At 41.7% G+C, this 16,937-nt stretch overlaps 1 protein-coding gene across 3 annotated transcripts in view; it reads right to left on the bottom strand.

The window, feature by feature from the left end:
- The window catches only part of gpat2 (glycerol-3-phosphate acyltransferase 2, mitochondrial), a 446,786-nt gene extending 430,752 nt beyond the window's left edge, over positions 1 to 16,034 (bottom strand). For all 3 annotated transcript variants that reach the window (XM_060931296.1, XM_060931299.1, XM_060931300.1), the window contains exon 1: positions 15,972 to 16,034. The gene's annotated coding sequence lies outside the window, so the exon portion shown is untranslated. The remainder of the gene's footprint in view (positions 1 to 15,971) is intronic.
- Between the last annotated feature and the right edge of the window lie 903 nt (positions 16,035 to 16,937).

Here is a 16,937-nt window from a genome sequence, read left to right as displayed (position 1 = left end):
GAGCAGAGGAGAGACCACTTCATAGCCGCCCAATGTGTCCGTGAACTTCTCGTAAAACGCGTCCAAATCTTTGCAGTTTGGACATTCTTGGGCCATGAATGCAACATAAATCCACCTTCTGTCATGTTGCTGTACCGGCCAAAAACACATCTACATGGCATGGCGATAAATGAGCTCAAAATGGAGGATGGGAGTTGCAGTCAGCTCTGTGTTTTAGTATAGCGGAAATGGCGAGGAGACCGATAGACTTCCTGTTGTGACGTTACGGACATCAAGGTCATTCACTCAGACCGCTACCTATATAAATCACCTTAATCGTAAAAATTACTATATTAGATTTATTGTTAACGCTTAAAACTATTCCTGTGCCATTCTTGAGGTCTCAAGGCATTTATAAACGAAAGTGAGGCCATGGCTCTGCGTATATGCTTTAAAAGTGTCCAAGATTACTTTTTAAACATTTCCAGACTTCATTAAAAGGTGAAAAGCTGACATCTGCATTAGTAAGGCTGTGTTAGTGGAATTTCTGTACAACCCCGATTCCAAAAAAGTTGGGACAAAGTACAAATTTTAAATAAAAATGGAATGCAATAATTTACAAATCTCAAAAACTGATATTGTATTCACAATAGAACATAGACAACATATCAAATGTCAAAAGTGAGACAGTTTGAAATTTCATACCGAATATCGGCTCATTTGAAATTTCATGACAGCAACACATCTCAAAAAAGTTGGGACGGGGCAATAAGAGGCTGGAAAAGTTAAAGGTACAAAAAAGGAACAGCTGGAGGACCAAACTGCAACTCATTAGGTCAATTGGCAATAGGTCATTAACATGACTGGGTATAAAAAGAGCATCTTGGAGTGGCAGCGGCTCTCAGAAGTAAAGATGGGAAGAGGATCACCAATCCCCCGAATTCTGCGCCGACAAATAGTGGAGCAATATCAGAAAGGAGTTCGACAGTGTAAAATTGCCAAGACGGGACGAGTTGAATATTCACTGAAAATCACCATTTTTATCGTAATTATTCAAGAGTTACGTCAATAAAGTTCCAACAAAACCAGTTCAATCCCCTCAGTGATCTGGCCGTGTTATAGTTTACGAAATTCCGGGGAAGCCGAGTACAGCAGGTGCATGCGTAAAAATAACCACGTTGTAATATCTAATTATAGATTATTTGACTCTGGATTCATTGAAATCGGAGAAATGGTGATCAAATACCACAATAAAATATCTGTGGTAAATCTTCATTTCATTCATTCATTCATATCATCATCTACAGTGCATAATATCATCAAAAGATTCAGAGAATCTGGAAGAATCTCTGCGCGTAAGGGTCAAGGCCGGAAAACCATACTGGGTGCCCGTGATCTTCGGGCCCTTAGACGGCACTGCATCACATACAGGCATGCTTCTGTATTGGAAATCACAAAATGGGCTCAGGAATATTTCCAGAGAACATTATCTGTGAACACAATTCACCGTGCCATCCGCCGTTGCCAGCTAAAACTCTATAGTTCAAAGAAGAAGCCGTATCTAAACACGATCCAGAAGCGCAGACGTCTTCTCTGGGCCAAGGCTCATTTAAAATGGACTGTGGCAAAGTGGAAAACTGTTCTCTGGTCAGACGAATCAAAATTTGAAGTTCTTTATGGAAATCAGGGACGCCGTGTCATTCGGACTAAAGAGGAGAAGGACGACCCAAGTTGTTATCAGCGCTCAGTTCAGAAGCCTGCATCTCTGATGGTATGGAGTTGCATTAGTGCGAGTGGCATGGGCAGCTTACACATCTGGAAAGACCCCATCAATGCTGAAAGGTATATCCAGGTTCTAGAGCAACATATGCTCCCATCCAGACGACGTCTCTTTCAGGGAAGACCTTGCATTTTCCAACATGACAATGCCAAACCACATACTGCATCAATTACAGCATCATGGCTGCGTAGAAGAAGGGTCCGGGTACTGAACTGGCCAGCCTGTAGTCCAGATCTTTCACCCATAGAAAACATTTGGCGCATCATAAAACGGAAGATATGACAAAAAAGACCTAAGACATTTGAGCAACTAGAATCCTACATTAGACAAGAATGGGTTAACATTCCTATCCCTAAACTTGAGCAACTTGTCTCCTCAGTCCCCAGACGTTTACAGACTGTTGTAAAGAGAAAAGGGGATGTCTCACAGTGGGAAACATGGTCTTGTCCCAACTTTTTTGAGATGTGTTGTTGTCATGAAATTTAAAATCACCTAACTTTTCTCTTTAAATGATACATTTTCTCAGTTTAAACATTTGATATGTCATCTATGTTCTATTCTGAATAAAATATGGAATTTTGAAACTTCCACACCATTGCATTCCGTTTTTATTTACAATTTGTACTTTGTCCCAACTTTTTTGGAATTGGGGTTGGATTATTCCAAATCTAAAAATTTGGCTTTAGTGATCATACAGTACAACACGCGGGTCAGTCACAAACAAGAGCGCTCCAAGAGCACAATATGCCCCGCACTGGCAACTGTGCCATAACTCTGGTAAAATGCAACCGAATTGAATGAAATTGCAATATGCGTATTACCGACATATTACAAAGAATCCTGCCAAGTTTGGTGAAATTCCTCCACAAATTGTGAGCGGAGTTGATTTCAGAAGAACGTACACCCTCATGAAATTGTCAAAGTACACGTTATTTAATCAAGGGTCAAAACTCTGGGAAAATTTTAACAAATGAAATTAAATCATAATATGCGTATTAGCGTCATATAACAAGGCCTTTTGCCAAGTTTCGAGAAATTCATCCAAAAATTGTGAGAGGAGTTGATGTCAAAAGGCGAACACACCTTCATGAAATTGTGAAAGTAAAAGGTTGTTCATCAAGGGCTGTAACTCTGGTAAAATGTTACCGAATTCAATGAAATAAAAATATGCGTATTCCTGACATATAACAAAGCCTTTTGCCAAGTTTGGTGAAATTCCTCCATAACTTGTGAGAGGAGTTGATTTCAGAAGGAAAAAACACTCTCATGAAACTGTCAAAGTAGAATTTTGTTAATCAAGGGCTGTAACTCTGGTAAAATGTGACCCAATTTAATGCAATTACAATATGCGTATTACCGACATACAGTGGTGCTTGAAAGTTTGTGAACCCTTTAGAATTTTCTATATTTCTGCATAAATATGACCTAAAACATCATCAGATTTTCACACAAGTCCTAAAAGTAGATAAAGAGAACCCAGTTAAACAAATGAGACAAAAATATTAAACTTGGTCATTTATTTATTGAGGAAAATGATCCAACATTACATACTGATACCGTAGATCCCTGTTCTTTAAATAAAACAGGGTGCCCACTCACACCTGATTGTCATCCCATTGATTGAAATCCCCTGACTCTAATTTCACCTTCAAATTAACTGCTAATCCTAGAGGTTCACATACTTTTGCCACTCACAGATGTGTAATATTGGATCATTTTCCTCAATAAATAAATGACCGATTATAATATTTTTGTCTCATTTGTTTAACTGGGTTCTCTTTATCTACTTTTAGGACTTGTGTGAAAATCTGATGATGTTTTAGGTCATATTTATGCAGAAATATAGAAAATTCTAAAGGGTTCACAAACTTTCAAGCACCACTGAATAACAAAGAATCCTGACAAGTTTTGTGAAATTCCTCCAAAAATTATGAGAGGAGTTGATTTCAGAAGGTGAGCACCCTTCCCGGGACGGACAGACGGAAATCACTACAACATAATCCCCCTTCAGGCCTTTCAGCATACCTGCAAACTCATGAGGGTTGAAAAAGGTGACAAACCACCGGTAACCCCCCGGCCCCCTTAAACAGCGCGCGATCAAGGAAAATAAAGGGAAAAGACAACATTTAAAACAAAGACAAGATTTATTCATTTTTAGCTTTGCAATTTTTAATTTTGCATCTGACACCTCATTACATTACCATTAAGGAAGAAAAAGTATAAAAAGTCTCATCTCATCTCATTATCTCTAGCCGCTTTATCCTTCTACAGGGTCGCAGGCAAGCCGGAGCCCATCCCAGCTGACTACGGGCGAAAGGCGGGGTACACCCTGGACAAGTCGCCAGGTCATCACAGGGCTGACACACAGACACAGACAACCATTCCCACTCACATTCACACCTACGCTCAATTTAGAGTCACCAGTTAACCTAACCTGCATGTCTTTGGACTGTGGGGGAAACCGGAGCACCCGGAGGAAACCCACGCGGACACGGGGAGAACATGCAAACTCCACACAGAAAGGCCCTCGCCGGCCCCAGGGCTCGAACCCAGGACCTTCTTGCTGTGAGGCGACAGCGCTAACCACTACACCACCGTGCCGCCCAAGTATAAAAAGTAAAAAGTAAAATTTGAATTTCTCATCTCATTATCTGTAGCCGCTTTATCCTGTTCTACAGGGTCGCAGGCGAGCTGGAGCCTATCCCAGCTGACTACGGGCGAAAGGTGGGGTACACCCTGGACAAGTCGCCAGGTCATCACAGGGCTGACACATAGACACAGACAACCATTCACACTCACATTCACACCTACGCTCAATTTAGAGTCACCATGGGGGCGTCGTGGCTCAGGTGGTTAAGGCGCCATACCATGAATGTGGGCGACCCGGGTTCGATTCCGGCCCGAGGTCATTTCCCGATCCCTTCCCGTCTCTCTCCCGCTCATTTCCTGTCTCTACACTGTCCTATCCAATAAAGGTGCAAAAAGCCCAAAAAAATATCTTTAAAAAAAAAAAAAAAATTTAGAGTCACCAGTTAACCTAACCTGCATGTCTTTGGACTGTGGGGGAAACCGGAGCACCCGGAGGAAACCCACGCGGACATGGGGAGAACATGCAACCTCCACACAGAAAGGCCCTCGCCGGCCCCGGGGCTCGAACCCAGGACCTTCTTGCTGTGAGGCGACAGCGCTAACCACTACACCACCGTGCCGCCCCCAAAATTTGAATTTAAAAAAGTAATTTTTTTTTTTTTTAAGTGTGACACTGGAAACTTTCTTCAGCAGACCAGTTTATCATTTTTTAGACCTTTTGGCCCGAACAAGCCGTTCAAGGGCACGTTTATGCTGCTCTGCCATGTGCCTCTTTCGCGCCATGCTATCCTTCTTCACCACCTCTGCCCTATTACCAGCAGCACACCAAATTCAGCCCTCCTTTCCTTCAGTGCTGCCAAATTCATGGTGTGAGAGTGTGTGAGTGAGAGAGAGAGAATCTCTCTCTCACATACACACACTCACTCACACTCTTTCTCTCTCTCACTCACACGCACAACTAACTGGTTCTCTGAATACAACCGAGATCAACACATATTACGTTATAGTTTTGACAATCCCACCAATAGTTTCACATAAAAATTATTTCTCTTACCCAAAACACGCGTTTATAGATCCTTATGTTCAACAAAAAATGACTTTATTCAAACTGATTTGACATTTTTTTCTGTTTTGTTTCAGCCCACAGAAACATCTTCCGTGTCGCGCGTTCGGTTCAAACGTAACAGCCCCGCCCCTTGCGTCTTACGTCATAAAAACGCGACTCACAGACCACCAAATCACAGGTACCAAAAAAAACCACCCTAAAGCCTCTTTAAATCGCACTACACGTAACACAGCTTTCTCCGCATACTAAAAATGTTTTTCCGTCTCCAGATGTAATATAGAGTTCCGGAAAAAATCAGAAAATATGATTCCGTGAGCGGTTTTCAAGACTCAGTGTCCCGTTCTGCATTGCGTTTGGATGATCTCTGCCATCCTCCTATACACACCCGTATTCAAGAAAACCCCGCCTCTATTCAGTTACAATTCGCGGATACTGTCCAGCGTTCTGTAAGACTATTGGCTCGTTGGAATGTCATCCAATCAGAGAGACGTTTGAAGTATGAAGAAGGCGGAAATGGTCTGAATGTGGGTGTGAGGAGAAAAGTAGTAGTAGTACTTTGAAGTAGTAGTACATTGAAACCAAATGTTCGGCAACGTAGCCTCGCGCACCCCCCCCAAAAAAAAAAAAAAATCTTCGGATCTACACGAGTCACACAAGTGACCTATTTTGGGATCAAAACGGCGAATTTCGCCGAAAGGTGACTAGTTTGCAGGTATGTTTCAGGCAGCGGGGGACAGAAACAACAACAACAACAACAATAATAATAATAATAATAATATACTGGACTGAGTGAGGTACAGCTGAGTCCGGACCGGGGTCTTGTTTGAGGAACATAAACTGAAATAACGGTAGAGGATCTGGCTGTGATTATAATGACATTTTGGTAGCGGATCTGATTTTTGGCCGTGTCTGTGCACATAAATTTGATAAACGCGAGCGAAAATGAAGTATAGATCCAAACCGACATGGTTTTTATCACAAGGCTGGCTTTGAATTGATGGAAGCTGTCTCTCTGTCTCTCTATCTCTCTGTTTGTCTTTTAGCTGTTTCTGACTCATCCATCCACTGATTACACATCAAAGAGCATGAACAGAGCCACAGCAAAAGATTATAAAGAAATAAATAAAGAAATAAAACGACACACATTAGGATCCACAGAGACGGATGAATGTTATTCATCATCCGTGTATGGATTTGGTCAGAAGCAGCAGCTGTGACCTCATGCTGCTGTTTGATCCTGATTCTGTGTTCATCAGTTCACCATCAAAACAGAAAGCACCTGAGCGATCATTAGGTGCTTGTCACTAATAACGCATTCTCATTAAAAACGAAATTAACCACATGACAAGGTACAGGTGGTCTTAAATCCAGGCACACATTTGAGGCTCTGTCTCAAACATCAGGCATTGAGGAAAAGTCCTGAACACGAGAAATTAATCTAAAATCACGTGTTTATAATATACACAGGGATGAGAGTGCATGTTGAGAAAAAAATCTGAAAAGTAGCGGGGGGGGGCTGGGGGCCACAGTTGATGGCACGACGGACTTCATGGACGAAGTCGTTGAAACTGAGCCTGTGGTGGTGATTGCAGCAGTACCAGTCGCCAGTGGGTTGCCCGTGCCCGGCTCCGCGGGTGTAGTTGAACTTGAAATATTTCGATTACGTTCATTATGTGTTATATTGAATATTGTTAGTTTTTTTTCTTTTTTATCAGACATCTAATTTTTTAGGTTTGTTTACCTGACATGTTTCGACGTACGACTGTCGTCTTCCTCAAGGCCTCTGCATGCTCTTGCACCAAGGCTTTCGCAGACAGCTTTTCGCAGACGGTTGTAATTTATCGTTGAGCGGGGAGTAATAGGCGTGCGCGATGTTATTCACCGCTACAACACAAGGGGGCGTGAAGTCGCGAAATCGCTAGGAGTAGTTGGTGGGTGTGGTTAGTGGAGGGTTTATCCTCCGGTTACTTATAATGACTAGAACTGGAATCGTGTAGATGTACGTACTTCCTCACTTCCTCGATCAACCGCTCTTCGTGCTGCTCCATCTTCGCTCGTGTTTTTAAAAATGGCGGTCGTGAAGAAAAACCAAACCGGGAAAGTAGGGAAACGGAAGTGCGTGTACAGCGGATGTAGAGTGGACCAATCAGAGCCCTCTTGTCTGCGAGGCTTCTGCGGTGGTCACAATTTTTGGGAGGTGCGCGCAGAGCGTCTGCGAAGGTGGGGGGGCTACGCAGACGCTATCTGCGGTGCTGTCTGCGAGGACTGCGTTGTCAGCATAAATTGGCCTTCAGAGTGTCACCGGATGTTATTGGTGACGCATCTTTAATCAGCTGATGATAAAATTATGCAATAAAACTTACATTGGGGAGACAGGAAGGAGTTTCAACACAAGAAAAAATGAACATAAGAAAGAGTGCGAAAAGGAGACAGCTATAAGACAAACCCGAACAATAAAAAAAAAAGGCACAAGAGGAAAATTATAAGTCAGCCATAACAGATCATTGCAAAAGGGAAAATCATATTATGGACTGGGGGAATGCCAGAGTCATCCGCACAGAAGATAATAAACATCAGCGCTGGATCAGGGAGGCCATAGAGATCCGTAAGCGAAGTCCGAGGACCATCAACCGAGATGAGGGAGCATACATGCTCTCCCATACCTGGAGTGCCATCTTGCAGGGGACGAACTGACAGTAGAAGGCGTGACCGACCTGTCAATCCAGACAGGAAGCCCACGCCTTCGGAAACATCAGCTGATAAAAGATGCGTCACCAATAACATCCGGTGACACTCTGAGGAAGACGACAGTCGTACGTCGAAACGTCAGGTAAACAAACCTAAAAAATTAGATGTCTGATAAAAAAGAAAAAACTAACAAAAGAACTTGAAATATGTTTAAAAGCACTTGATATGGAGTAACTGCTCTTTCGCAAAAATGTTTTCTTACGGTGTTTCACTGATCCAGCATGACTCTGTAGAGCCTTTAATCCTCTTGATCCGTAAAATATTACATCGTCACACACCATACAAAGAGCTTTACTAGGAACATCGAGTTTTTTCACGAATTCACCAATGGTTACCGACAGCGATCCATGCTTGCTATCTACCGGGGCTAGCGTAACTTTATTATCCAACCAGTCCCATCTGAACTTATTCTTCACACTCGCATCTATTTCACGCACCTTAGCTTCATCTCGCTTTTCAATCGTATTCAGCATTTTGATGTTTAAACATATTATGAACACAATAACTATCTAAATGTACAACACAAGCAAATTTGGAAGTCACAGTGAAAAAGCGGGAAAGTTTTCACTATGATGAATGTTGGTTGGCTGTTGTATCCTTAATGTCAATGTTTTGACCAATCATAAAGCAGATAACACAAGTTTTACTTCACATACAAGCTGTCGTTAAACGAGATTGTGTGGGAATCAAAATGGAGGCATTCGAATAGAAATGTAAACACTGGTCTACATCTATCGACTGATAAGTTCCGTCTCAGTCACCAGGATAAACGAACCCCCCCCAATAAATAAAAAAATTCTCAATGGATTTGCAGTAATATAAAAAATAGCATTTTTGAGTCCAAAAAAGCAGAATTCTGCCAAAAAGCGGAAAAATCTCATCCCTGTATACATCATACACTGTTACGATGTGACCATTACCCATGATGCACTTCCACCCTGAAGCTTTGTCTGTTTTTACAAAAACAATTAAAAAGTAGTGAGCTTCTCTCCAAGCATAACATTCCTACAACTGGATAATGGAACAAAACGTTTACAAGCCTATTTTTAGCTAGCTACTGAATGTGTTTTACAGGGACATGATTTGGGGCTGGTGAAATTATCTGAAAATTTTAGTCGGGGGTCTGGGGTTTTCTGACTTAAAAATTGTACTAAAATGGCAAGCAAACACACAAGAAAAAACTTGTCATGATTAACAAATTCAAGCCAATTTAATGGTCAACATGCAACTCTGACACACACACACACTCTCTCACTCACACACACACTCTCTCACTCACACACACACTCTCTCACTCACACACACACTCTCTCACTCACACACACACTCTCTCACTCACACACACACTCTCTCACTCACACACACACTCTCTCACTCACACACACACTCTCTCACTCACACACACACTCTCTCTCACTCACTCACCCCAAAGAGCCAGCGCGGGCAGGGCATGCTAGTCCCGTGCCTCGGGACGTAATTCGCCCCGAGGCGAGCCGCGGCGCTCCGCTTAGGTTTCGTTTCTATCCCAGGCTCCAGCCCAACTTTGGACGCTCGTAGCTCGGGCAAGGGAGGTCCCAGTATCCCCAAACTTGACAGCCAGAGACCTCTGCCCTCTCCCCAAAGAACGAAATCGCTGAACAAATGTCTCACAGTCTTATGTCCAACGTCTGTAGCAACCTCTTTCTCCAACCATTCCCAGCAGAACTTGTTTTTCACTATTCTGTCGATTTCTTTAACTCGATTTGCATCTTTACGCTCGATCACGGAGGCTGCCATCTTTCAACTCTTTGTTTGAAGCGAGCTTACGTACAGCTATCTAACAACCGCGTTCATTGGTTGTTACAGAGCGATGGGCCAATCACGTACCTCGTTTCATCTCAATGACGGAAATACTGAAAGTCGGAACGGATAGGATATGAATACGGATTTTTGAGCGAAAAATCGGGAAAATTTTTTTTTTCAAATTTTGAGGTGAAAAAAGCGGAATTCCGCGAATTCGCGGAAAAATCACATCCCTGGTTTTATCTTGACAATTTCCTCAACACGCCTTACTTTGCAAAATAAGTAAGGAATAAAAACAAGATGGGCGTGTGATGGACGAAAATAATCAGCGACAGGGTGGCGTGATCCAGCCTGACCACCGTGACATTGATTTTTTATTTTTTTCCTATAAACAGCAAATCTCAAAAAGTGTTTTATTCGTTTTTTACCACAACAATTTGCTCGTCATACTTTTTATCCATTTGTAGTTACATTCAATGTCCAGGTTAGTTCCGGTTATCTTTTGTTTCTTTCCTGGAATTTAGTAAGACAAAAGAAAGAAAATATGGATGTCACGATATAGAGAAAAGGCAAAACCAAAACGCAAATTGCTCCATCCTGAAGACCTGGAAAAAACATACTGGCTGATACAAATACTGACACTGGAGAGTCCTTCCATAAATACTAAACAAATATTTCACATAAAATTTCACAATATCGATGATTATACAGTTTATTTGTTTTGGTTTTTTTAAATAATACGGTATATTATTACACCTTGATTATTGTCTCACATTCGCCATAAAAGGCCCTATGAATGAGCTGTTACTATAGAAACACCTTCTGACCAATCAGAATTGAGAATTCAACAGTACAGTGGTAGAAATTTAAATAAGTGTAAATTTTGCTCACTAACCGGACTCGTGTTTTCATCCTCCAAGATATTTCACTCGTCGTGACCATAACCTTTTTATTCTGACGTGTTTATTAGCTCAATGAAAGGAAAGTCGTTAACAAAGTTTATCCAAAAGCAGGTATAGTTATGATGATCATTAAGCTTTAATTACTGATACTTTTTAAATAAGTCCCAAACTTTAATTGTAACAATAAACAAAAACTTTCCAAAGCCCCATTATGGTGTGTGTGGTGTTCTAACCCATTGCCTGATCTGCAGTTTTAAGAGTTAGACTCCCCCAAATTCAAAGCTTCTGGAGGAAATAAAGTTACATCTTGATTAATCCAGTAAATGTCATGCTCCGCCCCGGACTTCCACTCCGGAGATTTATTATCTCCCAGCTCAGCGCTAATTCGGATCTGGGACGGGACTTTCATCTTGCCGGCATTCACTTCCTGGTTTGCCATGCTGTGTATAAAAGGGCCGTTCTCAGAAGAGGACCTTGCCAGAACGTCTCGTTGGTTTTTCACGTCGTCTCTGCACCATTATTGCTTCTTGGATTTTTGCTCTCTGTTTTGCCTATTCTTGTCGCTCTACGTTTTTGTCTTTTTTCATGTTTGTTGTGCTACGTTTTTGTCTCAAGTTTTTTGTCTGGACTACTTTTTATGCTAGCATTTTTGTCCTTGCCTGCCTCGTTTTTTGTCCCTAGTTTTTTCTGGATTATTTTTGGTCTTTTTTTTTTACTCCAGTTAAATCTTTTTTATGATTGGATTTACTGGTCTGTGTTCTGCTCCTGGATCCTACTCACCACATCTCACCACCCATAACAGTAAAACTTGAAGTACAAATTAATGCAAAGAAATGAAACTGAAAGAAAACAAGTTGGACATAAGGGTGACAGAATCACGCTGTGAATGAAAACAAACAGTATGAGAGTTCGGCACTGTCGTAAAATTCCCGCAAAATATTTTACGAGATTTGTGATGGTTAATGTGAACCATATAAAAGAAAAATACAATGAATGTCTGGATGAAATGAAGATTTACCACAGATATTTTATTTTATTGCGGTATTTGATCACCATTTCGCCGATTTCAATGAATCCCGAGTCGAATAATCTATAATTAGATATTACGACGTGGTTATTTTTACGCATGCACCTGCTGTACTCGGCTTCCCCGGAATTTCGTAAACTATAACACGGACAGATCACTGAGGGGATTGAACTGGTTTTATTGGAACTTTATTGGCGTAACTCTTGAATAATTACGATAAAAATGGTGATTTTCAGTGAATATTCAACTCGTCCCGTCGGACAGGCAGATGCGGATTTGATTTGTCCGGACTAAACATTTGGTTGTCCCGGACAGTCGGACTACCGTTAATGCCGAGCCCTGAAGCAGGAGGTCACTCTGCACTCTTCTGTTAAGTCATTGTGGTAGCAGGGGCATGGCCAAGCATCAGTTTGTGAATGGAGGGCGGGGTCGGGGAAGGTGAGTGGCCAAGTTGTTACACCTGTTGTCAACTGATGTGTGTGTTTGTTGCAGTGATAAAAGGAGTAGGAGAGCAGAGAAGAGTGCTGAGGACCAGAACACAACTGTGTGTGTATACATGCGTGTCCTAGAGTAAGCCAAGCGAAGCTGAAAAGCTATCAATAAACATGTGTGAGAACATTATCTCCCACCTGCCGTACTTCTGTACTCCACCCACATCAGGGAAATCATCACAGTCATACGTTCTTCAGTTTTCAATTAGAAGCTCTGCGGTGATCAAAAAGTGCGCCGATAGCAAATTTGAATTTCCCTCCGGGGATTAAAAACGTAATTCTGATGTCGGCTCTTTTTAAAAGCCTTTCAGACGCTTCCCGTAGGATTAGATTTAAATATGCACTGGTGGTCAAAAAGGAAAAAAAAAAAAGTAAGAAAGCAGCTTTAGATTCTAAATTGGATATGCACAAACAACCCCAAAAGCATTAATCCTACCACCCAGTCGTGATTAACTGCAGTTTCACAGTTTACATGATGAGTTCATGTAAGAGATGAATTGACAGGAATAAGCATTTTTATTTTGATGCACAATCAGCAAACGTGCAGCCTGTTGTCCAAACTGTCTCATCGGGATAAAATAAGCTGCAAAAAACCAAAACTATCGTCTCAAATGTTAACAGCATCATATTTCTACATAAGGGCCCCCCCCCCCTTTCCGAGCCACATGTTTAGAGCTCCGTTAAATGTCGTCATAAATATTGAATCTTAATAAAACCTATTGGAAAGGTTTGAATTTTTCCTCAACTAATCATGTGGCAGCAGTGCAGTGAATAAAATCATGCCGGTACACATCAAAAGCTTCAGTTAATGTTCACATCAAACAGCAGAATGGGGAAAAAACATCAGTGGCACGGCCACTGGTGGTAGGATTTTAGAAACTGCTGATCTCCTGCGATTTTCACGCGCACACACACAGGTATCTCGAGTTCACACAGACATTTGAGAGAAAAAAAATGAGGAAAAACAAACAAAAAACACATCCAGTATGCATCACTTAACAATAGAAGGTTAGAGGAGAATGGCCAGACTGGTTTTAGGAGAAACTGAAGGCTACAGTAACTCAAATAACCAACTGTGGTGAGCAGAAAAGCATCTCAGAAGGAGGTTAAGAGCAGAAGACCACACCAGAGTCCGTTCCTGTCAGCCAAGAACAAGAATCTGAAGCTACCACTGCAGACTGGAGAAATATAACCTGGTATTTTTTTCGCGGTCCGGTTTCCATCAAATCCTGCGCTCTGATTGGCTGGCGAGTGGGTCCGTATCCTACGGTACGGACCCCTGGTGACTTGCTCGTTCACAACAACAAACATAGTAGCATTTTTTTGTCAACATTTATCTTTTTTTTTTTTTTATAAGATTTATTTATAAGATTATCAAAAATCTTAAATTTTTGCCAGCATTTCTCAGGAGAATAGCATTAATTTTACAGCATGGATAGCGATAACGACAGTGTTCACAGCGAAAGCGAGTTTTACTCCCCTGAGGAAAAAGAAATAAAAGAAAACATTTCAGGAGAAAGCTAAAAGCCTCTAACTGTTGCTAACACCGAGCAAAAACATGGCTGAATCCTGAATGACTCAATTTTGTATAAATAGGGGACTACATAGGCGGCAAAATGTAGTTTTTCTCCTGCCATGGAAGTGCACTTGTATACCGAGGAGGAAGCCATTTTCATTACAGCCGTGAATGAGGATTCAAAATGGCGGCTCGGCTCGGTTTTCCCTTTCGGGCGCTCTCGTTTTCTGTTAGAATTTGGTAAAGAAAAAAATAAATATATTATTTACCAGCTTAAGGTCGGTCCGTATGGTGAAATACCGTGGTCTCGGCCCAGAGGGCCTCGTTCAGTACTTTCAAGACCTCAGTCACGGTATTTCACCATACGGACCTCCCAGCTGGTAAATAACATATGTATTTTTCCAATCTTTATCAAAACTGACACTGGTATCAGGTATTGGTCCAATACCTGATTTACTTGTTAAAAAAAAGCTTTGATACCAACATCTGATACCATGTTATACTTAAAACCAAGTAGTACATGAGCTGATAGCCGATGGGGTGCGGAACGCTGAGTTGGCTATAAACCATGTACGACGAGATTGAGTGGAATAACTGCGCTTTTATTTTTGCAAATTTGATAAAGAAAAACTTTATACAAAACATCCGACAACAAAATTTCTGCTTAGGCAGAGACTGCTCAAAAACCTATCGATGGCTGCACAAATTGACTTTTGTGTTGTTGTTTTTTTGTAGAAAGTGCCGTCTTGCTGAGGGAAAAGAATAGCTTTAGACATTTATTGAATTCGTCCTTGGACATTTCAGTTCTGTAATTTTCAAACTTCTTTGAGCTTTTTGAACGAGTCTAAAAAAAAAAATTCAACAAATTTTCATGCTTAAAGATGAAGAATGGAAACAAACCAGCGAAATGACAGGAGCAATTTGTAAAAAATGTGATAATAATAATAATTTTTGAAAAATAAAAACAGACACGTTCTTACTATGAAATACTTTCAGTCCATATTTTGTTGCTTTTTTTTCTGGGGGGGGGGGGGGGGGGGGGGTTGTTTTCGAGTAGTTTTTATTTCATCCTCGGCTGGTCCTCGCCACTATTTTGTTTTTCTCTCCTCACGGTATATTAGCTGATAGCTTAGATCAGAGCGTACGACTGCTCATATCCACTGAATGTGGATAGAATAACATGTGACGCAAGTCTAGTGTACGTCGTCATTCTGACGACGAAACTCGGGAACATGCCGAGCCTGAGAGATGTTGCGGACAGAGCTATCAACACTGCAGCCTATAGTCTACTGAGAACTAACCTCAAACGAGGCATTAAAGCAGCATAACAAGCACCCACAAACTCAGGACGGAGGACAATTTTTACACTAATGATCCCCGACGCATGTGGCAAAGCATCCGGGCTGTGATGGATTATAAAATGAAGGATAGCCTGACTGTAAGCAGCAGCCGCTCACTGGCAGAGGACCTCTAAAATATTCTTCGCCTGCTTCAACAGTGATAAGATTAGGGAAATGGACAGACCACCAGATCACCATCGACTGACCCTGGACACTAATGAGGTCAGAAGGGCACTGCGCAGCGTCAGTGCAAGAAAAGCAGCTGGATCCATACGGAAAAACACTCAGACCCAAGAGCTATTATTATTATTATTATTATTACTACAGCATTATAGTAATGTCAGAGAAGGGAGATCAAGAACACCATGTTTTTTCATGGGGAAATATACATTTGTAACACAAACTCTGGTGCACTGCTGGTTTGGGATTCGGCATATGTGAAGATGCACGATTAGGTAAATGAGAGTTTTAAAATAGAAGCTGATTAGACAAGTGTGTACACGCAGCCCAACACACAACATACACATGCCATATGCTATGTGCTGAAACACACTCCATGTGTTCATGACCTGAAGCAACATCAATCAGCTCCTAAAGTCGAAGAGCATCAGCACACACCGATTTTAATTCATCATGTATCAAACAGGAATAAATGTCTTCTACTCAATATTTAATAATTCATTAGGTACAACTGAGAATTATCGAGCGTTTGAAGGAAGTAGGATTGATCGCTTGTGTGTAAACGTGGTACCTTTTGTGAAGTGGTTTTTTCAGGTGATTGATGCGTCTTGGGTGGTGAAAGGATCCTTGAGCAGTTTCTCGTTTCTGAAACGGACTGGCTGAAAGGCAGAGGAAACACACACATCCGATGTAAGAGAAACAAACGAATAACAGGTAGACTCCGTCAATCTTTTGTATGTTACAGGACGTTTACCAGTGTAGGAAATTCATGGAAAATATCAGCCAGACCACAGGGCAGGCAACTCTGAAAAGTTGCCTGCCCTGCTCAAAAGTTGCCTGCCCCAATTTCAACTATAATCCGCCGTAATATCGCATAATTTTTGAAAAATTGTAAAAGACCCATATGCAGCTCTACACATCTTACAGTAGATAGTTTGTTTGTTGTCATCGGATACCAGCCAGTCAAACTCTTGCTTCCAACTGTCCACAACAGTTCTCCTTCTCTTATCTTTATCATATTTTTGCTGTGCTTTCTTTCTCTCTTCTTCAGTTTGTTTTCGTTTTTGAGAGGTCTTTGGTTCAGGTGGTTTTATCGCAAGATAGTCATACAACATTTTCAGATCTCATCTCATCTCATTATCTCTAGCCGCTACATCCTGTTCTACAGGGTCGCAGGCAAGCTGGAGCCTATCCCAGCTGACTACGGGCGAAAGGCGGGGTACACCCTGGACAAGTCGCCAGGTCATCACAGGGCCGACACATACACACAGACAACCATTCACACTCACATTCACACCTACGGTCAATTTAGAGTCACCAGTTAACCTAACCTGCATGTCTTTGGACTGTGGGGGAAACCGGAGTACCCGGAGGAAACCCACGCGGACACGGGGAGAACATGCAAACTCCGCACAGAAAGGCCCTTGCCAGCCACGGGGCTCGAACCCGGACTTTCTTACTGTGAGGCGACAGCGCTAACCACTACACCACCGTGCCGCCCACATTTTCAGATATTTGGAACAATTAACAATCAATT

Source organism: Neoarius graeffei, chromosome 10, assembly GCF_027579695.1.
Source record: "Neoarius graeffei isolate fNeoGra1 chromosome 10, fNeoGra1.pri, whole genome shotgun sequence".
Taxonomy (NCBI): Eukaryota; Metazoa; Chordata; class Actinopteri; order Siluriformes; family Ariidae; genus Neoarius; species Neoarius graeffei.
Note: the sequence above shows the minus strand (reverse complement) of the source record. Positions and strands in the feature narration are given on the sequence as shown.